The sequence below is a fragment of the Apodemus sylvaticus genome, chromosome 3 (genome assembly GCF_947179515.1).
Source record: "Apodemus sylvaticus chromosome 3, mApoSyl1.1, whole genome shotgun sequence".
Taxonomy (NCBI): domain Eukaryota; kingdom Metazoa; phylum Chordata; class Mammalia; order Rodentia; family Muridae; genus Apodemus; species Apodemus sylvaticus.
In genome coordinates, this window is record NC_067474.1 from 162,533,177 (window position 1) to 162,555,704 (window position 22,528).

Genomic DNA, 22,528 nt, shown 5'->3' on the forward strand with positions numbered 1-22,528 from the left:
TACGGGACTGGACAGTAGTGCTGCATGCCTTTAATCTCTCCACTTTGGGAGCAGAGACAGATTTCTCAGTTCCAGGCCAGGCTGGTATCAAAGAGAAACCTTGTCTCAAAAATAAATAAATAAATAAATAAATAAAAGTAAAAAGATTTCTACAGTGTCCTGTATTCATAATCTCTATCAAATGCTGGTTTCAAGTTTCAGGTAACAACTATGAGTCCCTTGTGCTTGGGTCAACAAGTCCTTCCCCATAGTCCTGTAAGTGAATGCAATGAAGCTCATTAATTAATCCAGTTTGACTTGGTTGTTTTCAGTTTCTGCTTGGGATGCTTCAATGAATATATGTTGTATATCCCCAGGAAAAGTCTCTCATGAAACATAAGAGTGAGACACTAAAATTTTCTACAAGTGAATAACATGAACTTAATACTAGTGATTTTAAGTGTGTGGATAACAATTCCTTTGGAGGGTGAAATGACTCTATCAGGACTTGATTAAGAGGAAATGAAAACATGTATTTCAAAAGGTCTTAGGACTGAGAAATCAAATCTTTTGACTCTCAGTGAGTCTGCCCATATGAAAATGATTTGGGAGTCTCAACAATAGATATGTCTTTCATGAATTCTTAGGTATATGAGAGAAAAGTCTACCAAACTATAAACAAAAATATGGGATACACATCCCATATTGACACATGTGTCAGGGATACACATCCATATTGTGCTGTGTAACTGCATGTCTGTAAACTCTTTAATAGCATTTGATTGAGACAAATTCCAATAAAACTCAGAACAATGCTACCTATTGGCTCATACTACAGACCATTTTGGTACCATTTCTTGTTGTGTTTTAAGACTACATGCCAGGTGATCACGTATTATGAAAGTTGTGTAAGTGCTGAGGGAAAAGTTAGGAACACAAATTTCTCTTGTCCAGCTCAAGATCCTTCTACATTTTCCCCTTTTCTTAGCGAACTTTCATAGGAAACTTTTTACAACTTAGAAATAAACACTAAAATCACTTTTCAAAGTACCCCCTTTCTTTCAACTTCAACTAGTAGACTGTAAGTTTGAACCCTGCAATTCCTAGGTACATAAAACAGGCTACACTGCTTAGACCCTTGCTGTTAGGCTACAGGTGGTAATTGCCTGAACCAGCACCTTTTAACCCTCAGAATGAGCAAAATGTTTTAGGAAATTTTTAGAAGTTATCAACATTCAGTATAGTTAGAAAGTTAGAATATCCGCACACCATCAGTCTTGAAATCCACAGTAGAACCCTGCTCTGTTTCCTTTCAACCCCCTCCAGACTGGGAGGTGGCCAGCAGGTCTTCATCTCCAAATGACTAGATCAGAACTCTGGGTCCTTGTGTGGGGAGTGTCCCATTGCATAGGCTCTGGTAATGCAATAGCTTTTCCTTGCCTCAGGTGATCCATATGTCCTTCTTGAGACTCCGATGAAATAGCATATAGAGGCACAATTTGTTTCACAGAATCACTGCAATTGCATGTATCCAGATCTGTAAAAGAGAAATGAGGCAGCTTTATGGTCCCGACTATGGGTAATCGTTTTGTAGAATGTAGAAAGTCCAGAGTTCAAAGCCCTGCACTCCCCCACATGGCAGCATTAGAATGTAAACCTAGCACTTAAGGAAGTGAGGCAGCAGGAACAGAAGTTAAAAATTAACCTCAGAGAGACACTGAGTAGGAAGTCAGCCAGGGCTGCTTGAGAAATCCTATCAAAAATCGAAGCAGGCAGTGATGGTGGTATATTATCTTTATCCAGGTCTTGGGGCTAGAGGAAGGTTGATGTCTGTTCAAGGCCAACCTGGTTTACATAGGGTGTTTCAGGCAAGACTCCACAGTGAGACTGTCTCTAAATAAGTGAATTATAAAATAAATTAATAAGCCAAGTTATGTAACATGTGACTAGACATGTCTATGAGCAAATTTCCTCAGAACTCCAGCTGAGAGTAGAACAGACAACCTAGATGTATGCAGCACCAAACAGTGAGCTGTGGGCCTGGGCCAAGTAGAAAGTAAGCTGAACACCACCATGCATCTCTCCCTGCTTCTATACGGTAGACACACTGTGACTACTCATATTCATGGTCCTGTCTATGCTTTCCTTGCAATATGAGCTTGAATTCCTCTGGGTCCAAGAGCCTGTCCTACTTAAAAAAAAGGGGGGGGGGCCTGATTATGTTATTTTTGTCAGTGCTATCATCTCTCTATATGCCTGTCTGTTTATTTTTCAATCATTCTGATTCTTTGAGTGTATGGACATGAGATTAGAGATCAGAGGATGACTTGTAGAATGTGGCTCTCTCCTTCCACCTAGAGGGTCCATGGAACAGAATTCGCATGACTAAGATTGTACTTTAAGCACTTTTACCTGAAGAGCCATCTTATTAGCTCTTGTTTTAGACTCTCTCTCCCACATATGCATGTGTACAAAACACATAAGAATCATGTGTTTGAATTTGGTCCTCATGCAATGATGTCTCATTATGTATGTAAATGTTTAAAAATACTAAACACTAAAGTTGATCTAGTCTCAAGCAGTTTTGAACAAGGACAGTGGCCCTGAAGTAGCTCCATTTGTCTACCTGGGTTAAGACACAAGTTCAGAGACTGCAATGATTACCCAAGAGAGATGTAACTGCTCCTACTTCTAGAGGCTAATGTCCAATGTCAGGCACAGAGAGTCTTGCATCTGAAGGTCTCTTCCTTTCTTCTAAATAGCCACCTTCTCACAGGTTCCCATACAATCTCTTTCTAATTGTACTTTGCTGAATTCCCCTGTTTAGAAGAACAGCAATGTTACTGGAGCAGAGCCAGATGTTTACCTTCCTAACTTCTTGGCCTCCAGACACAGGCAAGTGCTGTGGAGTTTAGACCTTGTACACAAAGGTTGGGAACATGGGGAGTACAGTTCAGGCCATGAGGGTCTCTTTTGTGAAGGTAGTAGTTCTGATGCTCTGTTCTGGAATCTGCTTGTGAACACACAAGTTTCTGTTTTCAAATTGTTTTTTTTTTCCCCAGTGAGTATATATATATAGTTTATTTTTTCTATTTTATCGAATATAAACTTTATTACATTTTAAATGGTAAAACTTTTCCCAGTTTCCCACCTCCCTGAAAACCTCCAACCCCTCCTCGTACCCCGTCTCCAAGTATATGCTCCTCCACCTGATCCCAGTGCTCTGGGAGGCAGAGGCAAGCAGATTTCTGAGTTTGAGGCCAGCCTGGTGTATTGAGTGAGTTCCAGGACAGCCAGGGCTATGCAGAGAAACACTGTCAACAAACAAGTAAATAAACAAAAAAACGGCCCCTCATGTCTTGAGAGATTCTTTAAGCTCTGAAATGAGCAGGGATTTCTGAGTGGATGCTTGTCCCCTCTCTTACCTTCCATGACCTGTTCCGTGATGATTATTTCCTGGCTGAACACCAGCGGGACAACCAATCCTTGACCTATCTGCTCCTGAGCTGTGACGAAGGGCCCTTCCCAAAGTGTAGCACAGAGTTCTCTCCTTGATGACTTCACAGGTGCCTCCCTGTTGGGCACAGGAGTGTTCCAACCCGCATTCTTTACCTAGGTGGTCCAGGGACAGTCTACAGGGTCCCTGGACTACCTAGGTAGAGAATGGGGGACCACAGATGCAAGAGATGGACAGCAAGACAGTATTCTGATCAAGCTTTCAAATTTTACTATTTTACACACAGCAAAATGAAGGAAAGTAAGGATGTAGGGAGGGGTATGAGGGGGCAAACATTGTCTTCGGGGAACAGTCTCTCAGAGGACAAGCACTGTCTCTAAACATTGTCTCTAGGAAGCAGTCTCTCAGAATTATCTCCCAGAGTATCATGACAAAGCTGGCTGGCAAATTAAAATGATCATGAGGAGCTGAAGTGAAAAGAGATTGCTATAGTAACCTAACTGCAAATGAACTATTTATTCTAACCAACATGAGCTCTATATGTGCTGAACACCTTGATATTTGCATACCTGAAAGCCAAAATTTTCCTTCTTAAGGCAGGCTTGAGCATGTAAGATGGCTGAAAGGAGGAGGTGTTGAGATCTATGTAAGAATGGCTCCTGGCAGTTTCCCACCTCCCTGAAAACCCCCAACCCCTCCTCTGACTCCCTGCCTCCAAGTTTATGCCCCTCCATCTGAACCACTCCCACAATCCCCTTCATCTATTTCCCTTTGTTGGGGGCATCTATTGAGCCTTCATCTAACCAAGGACCACTCCTTCCACTGATGCCCAACAAAGCATCCCTCTACCACATTTTTGGATGGAAACCTCTGTACCCATTGGTTGATGGTTTACACCCAGGGAGTCCTGAGACTTCTGGGTGGCTGACATCATTTTTCTTCCCATGGGGCTCTAGACCCCTTTACCTCCTCTGAACTACCCTCCAACTCCTCCATTGGTGACCCCATGTCCAGACCAATGGTTGGCTGCCAACATCTGCCTCTGTATGTGTATGGCTCTGGCAGGACCCCTCCAGAGACAACAATGGAATTCTCCATTTGGTAGGCAATACTTGTCATCCATAAGGGGTTTGGTGACTATTTATAGTATGAATCCCCAGGTAAGGTTGTCTATGTGTGGCCTTTACTTCAGTCTCTGTTCCATACGTTTTCTTGTTTATTGCTCCTGAGAGTATTTTGTTCCCTTTCTTGGAGGAATCAAAACATCCAATTGGTTTTTGATTGCTCAGTAAAGATGCTTGCAGCTAAAGGATGATCAGAAAAGTGGGAATTCTAGGTTCCAATAGGCAGGCTAGGAAATGCAGGAGAAAGGCACACTCACTGTGCTTTGGAGGGACAGAGTGCCACCAGTCATGAGATTTCTGGGCTAAAGTTTCTCTCTGAAGTCCTGACTATACTGAAATTTGCTCTGTAGATCAGGTTGTCCCCAAACTCCAGAGATCCTAATACCTATGCTATATTTCTGGTTTCCTTTCTCTTTCTTGATGATGGACAGATATCCCAGTCAGGAGATCATGTTGATAAAGCCTTTAGACACTACAGGAGTAAAATTTGCAGCACCCTGGATAGTTGTGGCCATAGATAGGTGAACTGAAATACTGCTTATCAATCAGTGGTCTTGTAATTCTAAATGCACTGCAATGTACACTTCACATCTTGCTGGCACTGACATAGATGATGCAATGTACACTTCACCAGCTCTGTATGACACAGTATAGTCAAGGTCACAATCTTGGGAGGAGTATTTCTGAAACCACTCTCTTCTCTACCTGTTTAGGTTGACATGATAAAGCCAGAAAAGAACTAGGCAGAGGAGAACCTTAGGGTGGGCCAAAATGTAAATTTCAAGAACAGCATCACAGAACACTTATTTTAGAAGAAGTAAATAATGTTGCACTGCATGCTACATAATGAATTCAGAAGAGACACAAACACCAAACAAAGTAACTTAAAAGTAATCTTGTGAAGTGGCCCACACCCAAAACTTTAGTCTCAGCAATAAAGAGGGTCATGCTGGAGGATTAGAATGTCACCATTAACATTGGCTTCTACAAAAAAAAATCTGTAGGACATAAAACAACATAAAGTTAAATAAAATAAATGCAGGTTAAACAAAGTATGGACTAGCCTGTCATACAATAGACTATTATCTAACCTCCAAATAGGAAAGAAGTTCTTACAAAAAAATTGTGTGCTATACCCTTATTATTATCTAGTCTACCACATCTGTCTGTATTCTTAAGAAACATATTCTTCCAGGAAATAAAATTATTAAGAAATTCTGACACATTATTTCATGGATCAAACTTATCAAGTTTATGTACTGTGAAATAAGCCCATCAATGAAGGAGAGATTTTGCTAGACTCCAGTTATATACAGTGCCTTGTCTACTTAAATTCATAGATACTGAAAGAATGATGGCTGCCAGCAACAAAAGGAGACAAACATTGGGAGGTACAATAATGAGGACAGAGTTTCCCCAGATGAAGTGAGGGGAATTGAAAAAGAATTCTTATACTGTCAACATGGTTCCAACAGGTTTGATGCCCATGGCTGGCATAGAGAAGAGAACTGACTCCTCAGGGTTGTCTGCTGACTTTCACTTGTTCACTTTGGCATATGGGCATTCTTTTAGTAATACACAGAGACAGAAAAAGCCTAGATACAATTGTACAGACACTAGAAATGATGACTAGGCTAGATAAGTAGACTGAGGTTATATACATCAGAGATGACAATTACCACAGGTGTATAAACTTGCCTTTACAGAGCTCCTACTCTTAAGCAAGGAATATGCTTGGAAAAGCTGAAAAATGTCTGGGGCCAGGACCTGTGGGGTGTGATTATATCAGATCCTGACAACCCAATTCTTGCCACCATGAGGGGCAGAAGCTATTAGTCCCAAGTCTGCTGTAGGCTTCTTCAGTAATGTTCCTGATATACCCTGTGTTCCCTGTGAACAGCATAGATTTGTTATCTCCTCTGGAGTTTGTCACATTCTATGATAATTTCTGCTGACTACATAGAAGTCTCCCATTTCTTTCCATAGTTTACTAGAGGCTGTTCTTCTTAAAATACTTACTGCGTGAGACATAGCTTCTACAAGAACTCAGTGCAGGGTATTTGATCATACAGTGAACCCCCAAATTAACAAGATTAAATAAAATCCCTCATGGTTCAATAGGTGGAGCAAGCAGCCAGGTGACAGGTTTGGAACCCTGGATTTTTAAGGAAAAATAACATGGAGAATAAGAGGGAGTTTGGAACAAAGATAAAGAGATGCACAGGAAGAAGCATTGAGGTCCATTGAGTTTGGATGAGATCATTTGAGAAGGTGTGGCAGAAAGAGCTTCCTTCTGGGATTTTACCTGAAGAGGAAGGTCAGCAGGTGCTTTCTCTGCCTCTCTGAGCTAGCAGGCTTCCACTCAGCACCTGGCTCCCGAGTGTTCCTTGGGAAAATTGAATGACTTAGAATTTATCACACATAATAGACCTCTCTACTGCAACTTTTACCTTTTCCATTGTTCTACTTTTGCTAAAATTCTCATCTGGGGCTTTCCATTTAGGACCTTGTCACTGAAGACTGACCTATTCTTTTAGGGTACTGGTGTACTTATGAAATAATTCTAGGAATATCTTTACTGTGTAAAATTCCCATCTGCCTATGTGGCTGGAACTGCAGTCTCTAGTCCATATTGAAATTGTTCAAATCATATCCTGGATTCTGATGCCAAAAGTGACAGCATATGTAGAAAGCAAGATCTATTCTAGGCTGACTCATGTTTGAGAACTATGTAGAGTCAAATGCATGGTGTCTTTTTTTTTTTTTTTTTTTTTTTTTATTATTCGATATAATTTATTTACATTTCAAATGATTTCCCCTTTTCTAGCCCCCCCACTCCCCGAAAGTCCCGCAAGCCCCCTTCTCTTCCCCTGTCCTCCCACCCACCCCTTCCCACTTCCCCGTTCTGGTTTTGCTGAATACTGTTTCACTGAGTCTTTCCAGAACCAGGGGCCACTCCTCCTTTCTTCTTGTACCTCATTTGATGTGTGGATTATGTTTTGAGTATTCCAGTTTTCTAGGTTAATATCCACTTATTAGTGAGTGCATACCATGATTCACCTTTTGAGTCTGGGTTACCTCACTTAGTATGATATTCTCTAGCTCCATCCATTTGCCTAAGAATTTCATGAATTCATTGTTTCTAATGGCTGAATAGTACTCCATTGTGTAGATATACCACATTTTTTGCATCCACTCTTCTGTTGAGGGATACCTGGGTTCTTTCCAGCATCTGGCAATTACAAATAGGGCTGCTATGAACATAGTAGAACATGTATCCTTATTACATGGTGGGGAGTCTTCTGGGTATATGCCCAGGAGTGGTATAGCAGGATCTTCTGGAAGTAAGGTGCCCAGTTTTCGGAGGAACCGCCAGACTGATTTCCAGAGTGGTTGTACCAATTTGCAACCCCACCAGCAGTGGAGGAGTGTTCCTCTTTCTCCACACCCTCTCCAACACCTGCTGTCTCCTGAATTTTTAATCTTAGCCATTCTGACTGGTGTAAGATGAAATCTTAGGGTTGTTTTGATTTGCATTTCCCTAATGACTAATGAAGTTGAGCATTTTTTAAGATGCTTCTCCGCCATCCGAAGTTCTTCAGGTGAGAATTCTTTGTTTAACTCTGTACCCCATTTTTTAATAGGGTTGTTTGGTTTTCTGGAGTCTAACTTCTTGAGTTCTTTATATATATTGGATATTAGCCCTCTATCTGATGTAGGATTGGTGAAGATCTTTTCCCAATTTGTTGGTTGCCGATCTGTCCTCTTGATGGTGTCCTTTGCCTTACAGAAACTTTGTAATTTTATGAGATCCCATTTGTCAATTCTTGCTCTTAGAGCATACGCTATTGGTGTTCTGTTCAGAAACTTTCTCCCTGTACCGATGTCCTCAAGGGTCTTCCCCAGTTTTTTTTCTATTAGCTTCAGAGTGTCTGGCTTTATGTGGAGGTCCTTGATCCATTTGGATTTGAGCTTAGTACAAGGAGACAAGGATGGATCAATTCGCATTCTTCTGCATGCTGACCTCCAGTTGAACCAGCACCATTTGTTGAAAAGGCTATCTTTTTTCCATTGGATGTTTTCAGCCTCTTTGTCGAGGATCAAGTGGCCATAGGTGTGTGGGTTCATTTCTGGATCTTCAATCCTGTTCCATTGATCCTCCTGTCTGTCACTGTACCAATACCATGCAGTTTTTAACACTATTGCTCTGTAGTATTGCTTGAGGTCAGGGATACTGATTCCCCCAGATTTCCTTTTGTTGCTGAGAATAGTTTTAGCTATCCTGGGTTTTTTGTTGTTCCAGATGAATTTGATAATTGCTCTTTCTAGCTCTGTGAAGAATTGAGTTGGGATTTTGATGGGTATTGCATTGAATCTGTATAGTGCTTTAGGCAAAATGGCCATTTTAACTATATTGATTCTGCCGATCCATGAGCATGGGAGGTTTTCCCATTTTTTGAGGTCTTCTTCCATTTCCTTCTTCAGAGTCTTGAAGTTCTTGTCATACAGATCTTTCACATGTTTGGTAAGAGTCACCCCAAGATACTTTATACTGTTTGTGGCTATTGTGAAGGGGGTCATTTCCCTAATTTCTTTCTCAGCCTGCTTATCCTTTGAGTATAGGAAGGCCACTGATTTGCTTGAGTTGACTTTATAACCTGCCACTTTGCTGAAGTTGTTTATCAGCTGTAGGAGCTCTCTAGTGGAGTTCTTTGGGTCACTTAGGTAGACGATCATGTCGTCTGCAAATAATGATAGTTTGACTTCTTCCTTTCCAATTTGTATCCCTTTGACCTCCTTATGTTGTCGAATTGCCCGAGCTAGTACCTCAAGTACAATATTGAAAAGATAAGGAGAAAGGGGGCAGCCTTGTCTGGTCCCTGATTTCAGTGGGATTGCTTCAAGTTTCTCTCCATTTAGTTTGATGCTGGCTACCGGTTTGCTGTATATTGCTTTTACTATGTTTAGGTATGGGCCTTGAATTCCTGTTCTCTCCAAGACTTTAAGCATGAAGGGATGCTGAATTTTGTCAAATGCTTTTTCAGCATCCAATGAAATGACCATGTGGTTTTGTTCTTTGAGTTTGTTTATGTAGTGGATTGTATTGATGGATTTCCGTATATTGAACCAACCCTGCATTCCTGGGATAAAGCCTACTTGATCATGGTGGATGATCGTTTTGATGTGTTCTTGGATTCGGTTGGCAAGAATTTTATTGAGTATTTTTGCATCGATGTTCATAAGGGAAATTGGTCTGAAGTTCTCTTTCTTTGTTGGATCTTTGTGTGGCTTTGGTATCAGCGTAATTGTGGCTTCGTAGAAGGAATTGGGTAGTGTTCCTTCTGTTTCTATTTTGTGGAATAGTTTGAAGAGTATTGGTGTTAACTCTTCTTTGAAGGTCTGGTAGAATTCTGCACTGAAGCCATCTGGTCCTGTGCTTTTTTTGGTTGGAAGACTTTCTATGACTCCTTCTATTTCTTTAGGCATTATGGGACTGTTTAGATGGTCTAGTTGGTCCTGATTTAATTTTGGTATTTGGTATCTGTCAAGGAAATTGTCCATTTCCTCCAGATTCTCCAGTTGTGTTGAGTATAGGCTCTTGTAGTAGGATCTGATGATTTTTTGGATTTCCTCAGTTTCCGTTGTTATATCTCCCTTTTCATTTCTAAGTTTGTTAATTTGGATACTTTCTCTGTGCCCTTTGGTCATTCTGGCTAAGGGTTTATCTATCTTGTTGATTTTCTCAAAGAACCAGCTCCTGGTATTGTTGATTTTTTGTATGGTTCTCTTTGTTTCTACTTGATTGATTTCGGCCCTGAGTTTGATGATTTCCTGCCTTCTACTCCTCCTGGGCGAAATAGCTTCTTTTTGTTCTAAGGCTTTCAGGTGTGTCATTAAGCTGGTAATGTATGCTCTCTCCATTTTCTTTTTGGAGGCACTCAGGGCTATGAGTTTTCCTCTTAGCACTGCTTTCATTGTGTCCCATAGATTTGGGTATGTTGTGTTTTCATTTTCATTGTGTTCTAAAAAGTCTTTAATTTCTTTCTTTATTTCTTCCTTGACCAAGGTATCATTGAGTAGAGTATTGTTCAGTTTCCACGTGTATGTGGGCTTTCTGTTGTTTCTGTTGCTATTGAAGACCACTTTTACTCCATAGTGATCAGATAGGAGGCATGGGATTAGTTCGATCTTCTTATATTTGTTGAGGTCTGTCTTGTGACCAATTATATGGTCGATTTTGGAGAAGGTACCATGAGGTGCTGAGAAAAAGGTATATTCTTTTGTTTTAGGATAGAATGTTCTATATATATCTGTTAAATCTAATTGGTCCAAAGCTTCAATTAGTTTCATTGTGTCCCTGTTTAGTTTCTGTTTTCCTGATCGGTCCATTGAGGAAAGTGCAGTGTTGAAGTCACCCACAATTATTGTGTTAGGTGCAATGTGTGCTTTTAGTTTTAATAAAGTTTCTTTTACAAAAGAGGGTGCCCTTACATTTGGGGCATAGATGTTCAGGATTGTCAGTTCTTCTTTTTGTATTTTTCCTTTGACCAGCAAGAAGTGTCCCTCAGGGTCTCTTTTGATGACTTTGGGTTGAAAGTCAATTTTATCTGATATTAAAATGGCTACTCCAGCTTGTTTCCTGAGACCATTTGCTTGTAAAATTGTCTTCCAGCCTTTTACTCTAAGGTAGTGTTTGTCTTTGACCCTGAGGTGTGTTTCCTGTAAGCAGCAAAATGTAGGGTCCTGTTTACGTATCCATTCAGTTAGTCTGTGTCTTTTTATTGGGGCATTAAGTCCATTGATGTTAAGAGATATTAAGGAATAGTGATTGTTACTTCCTATCATTTTTGACGTTATTTTTTAAATTTGAATGCTTAACTTCTTTTGGGTTTGATGAAAGGTTACTATCTTGCTTTTTCCAGGGTGAAGTTTCCCTCCTTGTATTGGTGTTGTCCTCCTATTATCCTTTTTAGGGCCGGGTTTGTGGATAGATATTGGGTAAACTTGGTTTTGTCATGAAATATCTTAGTTTCTCCATCTATGGTGATTGAGAGTTTTGCTGGATATAGTAGTTTTGGTTGGCATTTGTGTTCTCTTAGAGTCTGCATGAGATCTGCCCAGGACCTTCTAGCCTTCATAGTCTCAGGTGAAAAGTCTGCTGTGATTCTGATAGGTCTTCCTTTATATGTTACTTGGCCTTTTTCTCTTACTGCCTTTAGTATTCTTTCTTTGTTTAGAACATTTGGTGTTTTGATTATTATGTGACGGGAAGTATTTCTGTTCTGGTCCAGTCTGTTTGGAGTTCTGTAGGCTTCTTGTATATTCATGGGCATCTCTCTCTTTAGGTTAGGGAAGTTTTCTTCCATAATTTTATTGAAGATATTTGCTGGCCCTTTAAGTTGTAAATCTTCACTCTCCTCTATGCCTATAATCCTTAGGTTTGGTCTTCTCATTGTGTCCTGGATTTCCTGGATATTTTGGGTTACAAGCTTTTTGCATTTTGCATTTTCTTTAACTGTTGAGTCCATGGTTTCTATGGAATCTTCAGCATCTGAGATTCTTTCTTCTATCTCTTGTATTCTGTTGTTGATATTTGTATCTCTGTCCCCTGATTTCTTCCCAAGGCTTTCTATCTCCAAAGTTGTCTCCCTTTGAGTTTTCTTAGTTGTTTCTACTTCTGATTTTAGATCCTGGATGGTTTTGCTTAGCTCCTTCACTTGCATGTTTGTGTTTTCCTGTAATTCTTTAAGAGATTTTTGTGTTTTCTCTTTCATGAGCTCAGCCTGTTGACCAAAGTTCTCCTGTATTTCTTTAAGAGATTTTTGTGTTTCGTCTTTCATGACCTCAGCCTGTTGAGCAAAGTTCTCCTGTATTTCTTTAAGTGTTTTTTGCATTTCCTCCTTGTTGGCTTTTGTATTCTCCTGGATTTCTTTCAATGATTTTTGTGTTTCCCTTGCAAGGGCTTCTACCTTTTGATCCATTGTCTCCTGAATTTCTTTATGTATGACCTTCATGTGTTCCTGTACCAGCATCATGACCAGTGATTTTAAATCCAAATCTTGTTTTACTGGTGTGATGGGGTATCCAGGACATGTTGGTAGAGGAGAATTGGGTTCAGATGTTGCCATATTGCCTTGATTTCTGTTAGTGACGTTCCTGCGTTTGCCTTTTGCCATCTAGATCTCACTGGTGTTAGTTTATCTTGTCAGTGCTGGACTCACCAGTGCAAGCTGCCCCTTCCCAGTTGGCCTCTGGTGCACAGCTTACCTCCTGCACTGCTTGTAGACAGTGTGCTGCTGCCCAGGCTGTTCAGATCCCAAAGCAGGCACCCGAAGGCTCCCGCTGGGGCCCGCTGGATTCACTGGAGCACACTGACTTCTCCCAGCTGGCCTTGGAGATGTAATGCTGCCGCCCAGACTGATCTGGATCCGGAAGCGGAGAGAGTAGAGCTAAGGGCTTCTGCCTGAGGCCTTGCCCCAGATTGTGTCTGTGGAGCAGATGGAGCCCGTGTGCACTCCCAGGGAGTGCCGACGGTGTATGCTACTGTGACCTCCCCTGAGTTCCGCTCACTCCGCTGGGCAGCCGATCTGCCAACCGGGCTATCGCACACAAGGTTAGCCTGGCCGCCCAGTCCCTGAGTCCAGGCAAAAGCCTGGGAGGCCAAGGTCCGAGCAAAGTTCCCCTACGGCTTTGACTGTTAATTGGGTTTGCCAGGTGACTAGGATGGCGGGCGTGTGCGCCCGCGCTCCCTGAAAGCGCCGGGAGAGTCTGCTTTGCTAACAATCACCTGGGCGGGTTGACTCACAGATGGCCCACCAAGCCGCCCAGTTCTTGGGGTCAGTCCTGTGCCTTTTGGGGCCTGGACCCCCGCTTTGTTAGCCTTAGGCTATGCCTGTTACAGGTCTGCCCGCCTGAGCTCTCTGTCGTCCTGCAGGCAAAATGGCGGCGGCGCGCTCGCAGGCCTGGGCAAAAAACCTCCTGGTTGGGTTGGCACCCCGATGGCCCCCCGACCCGCCCAGGGCCTGGGTGCAGGCCAACGCCCGTCGGGCTCAGACCACCGCGGTGTTGGCCTCGGATTATGTTTGTGTACCTCAGTCTGTCCGATTCCTGGAGTACAGAACCAAGATGGATCCTCCTCTCCTGACTGGTGAGTTCTGAAGTGGCCTCCGTGCAGGAAAGGCGCCGCACAACTGCAGCTGCTTGCTGTCCGGCTGGTCAGCGAAGGTCAGTGGTCGTGGGCGCAGGGCCTAACTGGTCCCTGTGACGCCTTGGTTCCACTGCTGATGGCCCTTCAGCTGGAGCAGCCACTGCTGCCGCTGCTGCCGCCGCCGCCGCCGCCGATAATGGAAATTTTTAATTGTGCAATTTTATCATTACTTTCTTTCTTTGGTATATAACCTTATTTGTGTATCATAATAGTAGCTTTCATAGATAACTATTACCTTTAATTCTTCCTTCGTGCTGGGCAGTGGTGGTGCGCGCCTTTCATTCCAGCACTTGGGAGGCAGAGATAGGTGGATTTCTGAGTCCGAGGCCAGCCTGGTCTACAGAGTGAGTTCTAGGACAGGCAGGGCTACACAGAGAAACCCTGTCTCAAAAAAAGAAATCTTACTTTGTTTTTAAAAAACAATAACACACATGTCCATTACAAATGGGCATAAGAAATATAAACCAGGGGTAGGAAAAACTGACTAAGAGTTAAAAACTCTTGCTGTGACTTCAGTCTCAAGGGTTTGGTACAGAATCCAGGGATCTATGGACATAATGTATCATTCAGTGTATGTAAAAGCATGCAGATGAACAATTATATACTTAAGAAATATTGTAAAGCAAAATGAAAGCATCAACAAAATCCCTTCAGTTTTTCCGTATGGAACACATTATTATAAGGGAAAAGGAAAAAGAATAGATGAACCAGGCTTCCTTCTAAAGAAGAGAAGAGCCTATGCCGGGCTGTGGTGGCACAGGCCTGTAATCCCAGCACTCTAGGAGGCAGAGGCAGGCAGACTTCGGAGTTCAAGGCCATCCTGGTCTACAGAGTGAGCTCCAGGACAGCCAGGACTACACAGAGAAACCCTGTCTTAGACAAAAACAAATCCAAACAAACAAACAAACAAAAAAGGGAGCCTGCCCTGTAGCCCCACCCCAGCCCTATATAGGGACCATATAGTCCTGTCTGCAGGCCAGGAGGAGGGCCTCATATAACCCATGATGACGCTTAAGTTCCCTGCATTGCTGAGGATGACATTCACCTTGTGCTTCTCCTGCTGCTGCCCCCCTAGAGTGGGTGGATCTATGACTGGCTTTATAAGAGCTTTTGATATGTAGGCAAAACAAGGTTATCTCATTGTTCTATAGGAGTTTCTGATCTTGTGCTTCACAGAAGACCTATTAACAATATGTGAAATATATATGTATACAAATTGACAAAAAAAAAAAAAAAGAATAGAAGAGAAAAAATTGGAAAAAAAGAATAACCAAGCAAATGGTCCCAAGAAACAATCTGGAGTAGCCATTTCAATATTGAATAAAATTGACATTCAATCAAAAGTTATCGAAAAAGAGGAGGAATGACAACACTTCATACTCATCAATGGAAAAACCTACCAAGATGAACTCAAAATTCTGAACATCTATATCCCAAATGCAAGGGCAACCACATCTGTAAAAGAAACTCTAGTAAATCTCAAAGCACACATTGAACCTGATATAATACGAGTAGGAGACTTCAGTACAACACTCTCACCAATGAACAGACCATGGAAACAAATTGAACAGAGACACAGTGAAATTAACATAATGTGTGAACCAAATGGAATTAACAGATATTTATAGAACATTTCATACTTATACACACACACACACACACACACACACACACACACACATTCTTCTCAGCACCTCATGGTACATTCTCCAAAATTGAACATATTATAAACACAAAACTAGTGGTAACTGATACGGAAAAATTGAAATAATCCCATGCATCCTATCACATCATCATGGACTAAGAATAACAACAGAACAACAGAAAGCTCACCTACACATGGAAGGTTAAAAACTCTCTACTCAATAATAACTTGGTCAGGGAAGAAATACAGAAAGAAATTAAATACTTTTTAGAATTTAACAAAAATGAAGGAACAACATATCCAAACATATTGGATACAATAAAAACATTGCTAAAAGGAAACTCATAGCTCTGAGTGCCTCCCTAAAGAAATTGGAGAGATCAGACACCAGCAGCTTAACAGCATATGTGAAGGCTCTAGGACAAAGAAGCAAACACACCCATGAGGAATAGAAGGCAGGAAACAAATGCAGAGACGAAATTAACCAAGTAGAAACAAAGAAAACTATACAAGTAATCAATAAACCAGTAGCTCGTCCTTTGAGAAAATCAACAAGAAAGATAAACCCTTAGCCAGAGGGCATAGAGACAGTAACCAAATTAACAAAATCAGAAAAGGGATACATAACAATAGAAACCAAGGAAATTAAAAAAAAAAAAAAAACCATGAGATCCTATAACAAAAGTCTATATTTAACAAACTGGAAATTTAGATGAAATAATGATTTTTTAGACAGATAACAGGTACCAATGTTAAATCAGGATCAGATAAACAATCTAAACAGTCCCATAACACCAAAAGAAATAAAAGTAATCATTAAAAGCCTCCCAACTAAAATAAAGCCCAAGCTCAGATGGGTTTAGTGCAGAATTCTATCAGACCTTTAAAGAAGACCTAATACCAATAGTTTTCAAATTCATCCACAAAATAGAATCAGAAGGAACACTATTTAATTCATTCTAAGAATCCACAGTTACACTGATACTTAAATTAATCAAAGACCCAACAAGGAAAGAGAACTACAGACTAATTTTCATTACGAATATCACTGCAAAAATACTCGCTAAAATTCTAGCAAACTGACTCCAGAACAAATTAAAATTATCTTTCACCAAGAATAAGCAAGCTTTATCCAGGGATGCATGGATAGTTTGATATACAGAAATCCATCAACATGATACAGTGTATCAAAAACTCCAAGAAAAAAATTAAATGATCATCTCATTAGATGCTTAAAATGGCTTTAACAAAATACAACACCCCTACTTGTTATAAAAGATAAGTAATTCAATGCTCGTAATAAAACATATTAAAAGCCTGCGTATGGTCTGTCTATCTATTCATCATAGTACTTGAAGTTCTAGTCAGAGGAATTAGACTACAAAAGGATGCCAAAGTAATGCAGATAGGAATGGATTGAAAATGATCATCTCATTAGATGCTTAAAATGGTTTTAACAAAATACACCCCCCCTACTTGCTATAAAAGATAAGTAATTCAATGCTAAGTAATTCATAATAAAACATAGAAAAAGAAATATACAGCAAACCAATAGTCAACGTCAAACTAAATGGAGAAAAACTTGAAGCACTCAACCAAAATCAGCAACTAGACAAGGCTGCACATGGTCTGTCTATCTATTCAACATAGTACTTGAAGTTCTAGCCAGAGGAATTAGACTACAAAAGGATGCCAAAGTGATGCAGATTGGAATGGAAGAAGTCAAGACATCACTATTTGCAGATGATATGATAGTATACATAAGTTACCCCCAAATTTCCAAAATTCCACCAAAGAATTCATTGAGCTGGTAAGGAAACATGGCAATGTTACCAAAATCAACACAACACTCATGTAGAGTCAAATGCATGGTGTCTTTAAGAAGATTAAATTAACTAAGTTTTATTAGTGCTTAGAGTGATTGCTCCTTGGTAGCACATTAATTCTGGGACAGTTATATTTTCATCCACTTACACAATTTTTTCTAAGCAAGCTGTGTTGAATTGGTTCACCTTGATCACAGTCTGTTTCTCCCCAGGGCTTTTGTCTTGATTAAACTTCCCAAATTATTTAATTGAAAGGCTATCCCATAACAAAGATGTAAAATTACCCATTTGAGGTATGTAACTAAGTGTTCATTGCAGCCACAGGAAAAGTATTTGCAGGTGGAGCATTGCTTCCACTTTCAGAACAGAGCAAGTGGGACAGTGTAAGGTGAACAGGGCTGGGTGAAGCAGGATAGGCAATACGTAGATCACAGACTAAAGGTTAAGGGAGTCAGTTTTAGGGTTTAGTATGATTTAGAAGACCCTGATTCAGGAAGCATGAATGATTACGTAATTTCCCAGCATGCATCAACTCATTCATTTGAATGAAATCAGACCAGATTGGTGGGTATACAATTTCTGAAGATTAGCTTGAGCCAGTGAATATTAAATTTCCAATAAATAGTCTGTCCTATGCAGATATGTGCAGTCCTCACTGACATTGTTAACTCAGCTCAGAGATTTCAGACAGGGACTATTGGCTCAAGCTGTGTGTGTCAGGTTACAAATCTCAGCAGCACACATTGCATATAGGAGCAAAGTCAAACAGAAACTAGTAATATCATGCCCTCTACCAGGGAAGGGTCTGCTCTTTTTTCAAAGTCAGTATACCTATGCATTTTTCAATTATATTCATGATCTTTTTAAAAGTCAATTGATAATATTACTATTTAAATTTCATTTTCTGTATACATCACTGCTCTGATCTACTACTAGTGCCTATTTTCCAATGTTTCCCATTTATAAGAATTTCATTCCTTTTTCTCAAAGGCTTTCATATTTCTTTATACCAAGGTTTCATATAGTTCAGCTTTGCTCATGCTGTGTAGCTATGATTTTCTTTGAGCCCCTAATTCTGGCTCTACTGCCCACTGCTTGGAAGACAGTCCTACAACTCCTTTCAGGCTCGGCCCTGATTGGTCAATAAGAAGGGAAAGACATCACTGACTGAGGGTCCTCCCATTTCCCTGTATCTTGCAGAGGACAGCAAACAAAGAGGAACTTGTTTAAGGATTGAGTTTAGTGAGGAAATTTGAAGCTGATGTGTTCACAGCACAGGAGTGGACTGATTGGAAGGAATGTTAAAGAAAGAGCTTTGAGCTGGGCGGTGGTGGCACACGCTTTTAATCCCAGCACTTGGGAGGCAGAGGCAGGCTGATTTCTGAGTTCGAAGCCAGCCTGGTCCACATAGTGAGTTCCAGGTTAGCCAGAGCTACACAGAGAAACCCTGTCTCGGGGGTGAGTCGGGGGAGAAGAAACAGCTTTGGTAGTTGGCATTAGTAACAAGTAGTAATGTATTCAATTTTAGATGATCAGTAAGTGTCCAAACTGGTCATTTTTACCAGCCAAAGCAATAAAGATTCTAGATGAGGAAATGAACTCAATTTCTAGAAACCAAATTTGTATTTAAGCAATAAAGTCTGGAGAAACTCATGTAGCTGTGCCTAATAGGAATGCAATTTTTCCTCTCTGAATATCCACATTAACCATTCCTTGCTTTCAAATTCCTGGCCACCTTTTGTTTTAATTGTTGTTAGTCCTTGACTTTCACTAGGTTTGCCTACAGAACGTCCCAGTTATGAGGTACAGATTGCTACAATGAGCATTGTGTGTGCAATGCAATGTGCACACAGATGACCCAGTGCTATAGAAGAGGAACAGGAAGTGTTCTGGGAAACAGGAAAATTAGGGTGGAAAAGCAAAGCTGGAAAGCCACAGCTGTCAAAGACCTTTGATCTCTGATTCCTCCAGTAGAGGAACTGCTGCTGTCCTATGGCCCAGCAAGGTGGTCCAAGCTAAATAGGGCTTCTCAGTAGGCTGAACAATCACTAGTTACATGGGGAGATAGCCTCAATGTTCATTCCAGGTTTCTCCCTTGATGAAAACATAGGGAGATATGAGAGAGAACAAACAAGACAGTAAACCCTGTTCTCTACACAGTCTCATACTATCCAAGCTTATGTGTCCCTACAGTCTACAGGGTCTCACAAAATTTTAGAGTTGGAATGCTTCTAAGAAATCTTCTCATTATATGCACTCAATTTTAATTTTAACAAGTATCAGAATTCTCATGCTCATTGCAGTTACATTGATGGTGACCTAAATTTTAAAATAACCTAAATGTCCATTCATTGAGGATAAGATGGGTACCTCAGGAGGACACTGTGGTAAAGGAATGGCTTAGGATTGGTTAGCAATGGTTAATAGACTCTATACCTCTAAAACATTCAGAATTAATGTTGTAAATTAAAATGAAACACCATGTAACTTTTCCTTGCACAGTGTTAACACACTTCTTTGCCTCCACAGATTTAAACCTTTAACTCTCATTTGTCAAATGGGGGAGAGCTTCACCCATCTCTTCTACACTGCAGATAGCAATGGAGAGCGCAAAGAAGAGGCTACAGAATCTAACTGAAGCAATCGTCTTCAAAGTGTTTTTCTAACGTTCTTTTAGTTGGTATGTGGAGAAGAAAAATTGATTGTCAAGGTTTTTGTAGCAAGGATTCTAAATAGAAATGAGAGCCATACATGGTATCATAGAATACTGTAAAAATGCAGATAGTTGCTTTATTTGGATGATATGAGAACTTTCTGCCAATGAGTCTCAGTGAATGAAAAAGTAAAATTGTGGTTAAGAAACAGACTGACTTGTTTTGCTTAAATTTACATAATGACAATAATATATAGTTTAACAAAAATGTAATACTGTTAGCCTAGTTTTACATTCTATTTTCTTTCTTCTGTTCCAATAACCAGCCTTAGGTTGTGTTGGTTTCAGTTGTGGTTGCAAGTGTACATTTAAACATTTAACATTTTTATATATCAATTTGTTTGTATTTAATACATTATATAATGAATGCTCCAGTATTGCACAGTGTTACATAGGTATTTCAATTATTTGAACAGTTATTTAACATTAATTTTCCCTAAAGAGAAGTAAGAATACTCTATTAGAATTAAGTAACAAGGAACCACTGTACTTCCACGATCTAAACTTTTAAAGATACCATGAGAAAAATGACCTGGGTTTGATTCAGGAATGTCATTCATTTCATATTGCCCAGAGCAGCATTTCTGTTTTCCCAGATGTAGACAGGACCCAAGAATGAGCTTGTAAGAAACTCCTCTGTGGTGTTCTACTTCTCCATACAAAGAAGCAGAGTTCTCCCTGCCAAAGTCATGCTTCCCCTGTTTTCAGTATTCTGCTTCTCTCTGTTCATTATTCCTTCCCTATTTGCATTTTCTTTAGGATAAATTGAACTGTTTTTTTTTTTTTAATTAAAATAGATTTCTCCCTCCTATATATTCTGACCACAGTTTATCCTCCCTTCACAAACGCTGGCTACCCCTGAACCACCCCTATCTTCTTCTTCTCCAGGGGTCCTCTGTTTCATCTATCGAAACAAGCAGAGCTCCAAGAAAGGATGGAGAAACAAGGTACAAAATGGCAAGGCAATGGACCTCAGGTTGAGGCTGGACAAAGCAGCTCAATAGTAGGAAATTATCTCAAGAAGAGGTGAGAGAGTCAGAGCTACAAATGTTACCACGATTAGGAGTCCCACAAAACGAACAATTGTGCTAATAGCCATAACAGCATCGGAGGGAGTGCTGAAGACCTATGCATCCCGCATGCCTGCCATGTAAGTCTCTGTGAATTGTTGCTGACAAGGGCTTATAATGCATGGGTTCCCTCTCCATTGTGTGGGGCTTAAACCAACCATTGGTTGGCCACCCAAACAGCTAGGTACTACCATGTCCCTGCACATATTGCATGGAGGACATATTTTATGTGGAGCGTTGTTTATTTTGATTGATGTCCTCTTCTCTCTCTCTCTCTCTCTCTCTCTCTCTCTCTCTCTCTCTCTCTCTCTCTCACCTTCTCATGCCCAAGAGACTAGAACATAGGAATAAAATGTCCAAAGCTCCTCCTGCTTGACAACTCTACATTCTGTGAGCTGTGTGGAAGTTCATCTCAGGAATGTGGTCTTGCTACCATTTTCAGACAGCAACCTTCTGTCCTAGCATCAGGCTGGTTGTTGAGGAATCTCCATGGCACCTCCTGGACAAGAACTGAACCAAATGTAAGCCATCACTGAAGCCTGTTTAAAAATGATGGCCAGTTCAGATTCTATATTTTCCATTACTAGGAGTGTTCACTAAGCTCACCTTCATAGAATCCAGTTACTAATGTTATAGGTACCTACCTCTACTCTCCAATGTCCCCTACTTTGAGCTGTTCCTCCCTGCACTGCACTTTCTTGGCCTCCCCAACTGATCCTTCCTACACCTGTGTCCATTCACCCCCAGTCCACCATCAGAATCTTTTCTATTTCTCCTTTTTAGCAATGTCAATGTTTCTCTACATAGTCTTTCTCTTTCCCTGTATGCTCAGGCTATGTGGACCCTAACTGACCTATCATTTACCTAATAGCTTCTATCAACTTATAAGTGAATACATGCCATATTTGTATTCTGGGTTTTGTTTACCCCACATACTGGTGATTTTGTTCTAGTTCCATTTATTTTCTGTAAATTTCTTAAGTCATTTTTTAAAGGCAAGTGGTAGTCGGTTGTGTTAATATACCACATCTTCTTTTTCCCTTTTTCAGTTCAGAGAAATCTAGCCAATTTCAAGTCTTGAAGTTGTCCAATTCTCAGTTTTCTGAGGAAACACAATATTGATTTCCATAAGGCCTGTATTAGCTTGCCTTCTCAGCAACAATGTAAGAGTGTGTCCCTGGCTCCACATCCTTCCCAGCATGATCTGTCATTTGTATTAGTGATCTTAGCTATTCTGACATATATTAAAAGAAGTCTCAAACTTGTTTCCATTTGCATTTCTGTGATAGCTAATGGCTGTTCAACATTTCCTAAAGTGTTCCTAGGCTGTGCAAGTTTCTTTTTTTTAAAATTCAATTTAGTTCTGTACCCCATTTTTAAATAGAATTCTTTGTTCTTAGTCATCTCCTTGCTTTAGTTCTTTATACATTTTGCATTTCAAGCATCAATCTGTGTAATATATACAGTTGGTAGCAATCATTCCCCATTCCTTATGCTATCTTGTCT

At 40.4% G+C, this 22,528-nt stretch overlaps 1 protein-coding gene across 8 annotated transcripts in view; it reads right to left on the reverse strand.

The window, feature by feature from the left end:
- The window catches only part of LOC127681612 (zinc finger protein 420-like), a 662,660-nt gene that overhangs the window by 218,196 nt on the left and 421,936 nt on the right, over positions 1 to 22,528 (reverse strand). The window lies entirely within an intron of this gene.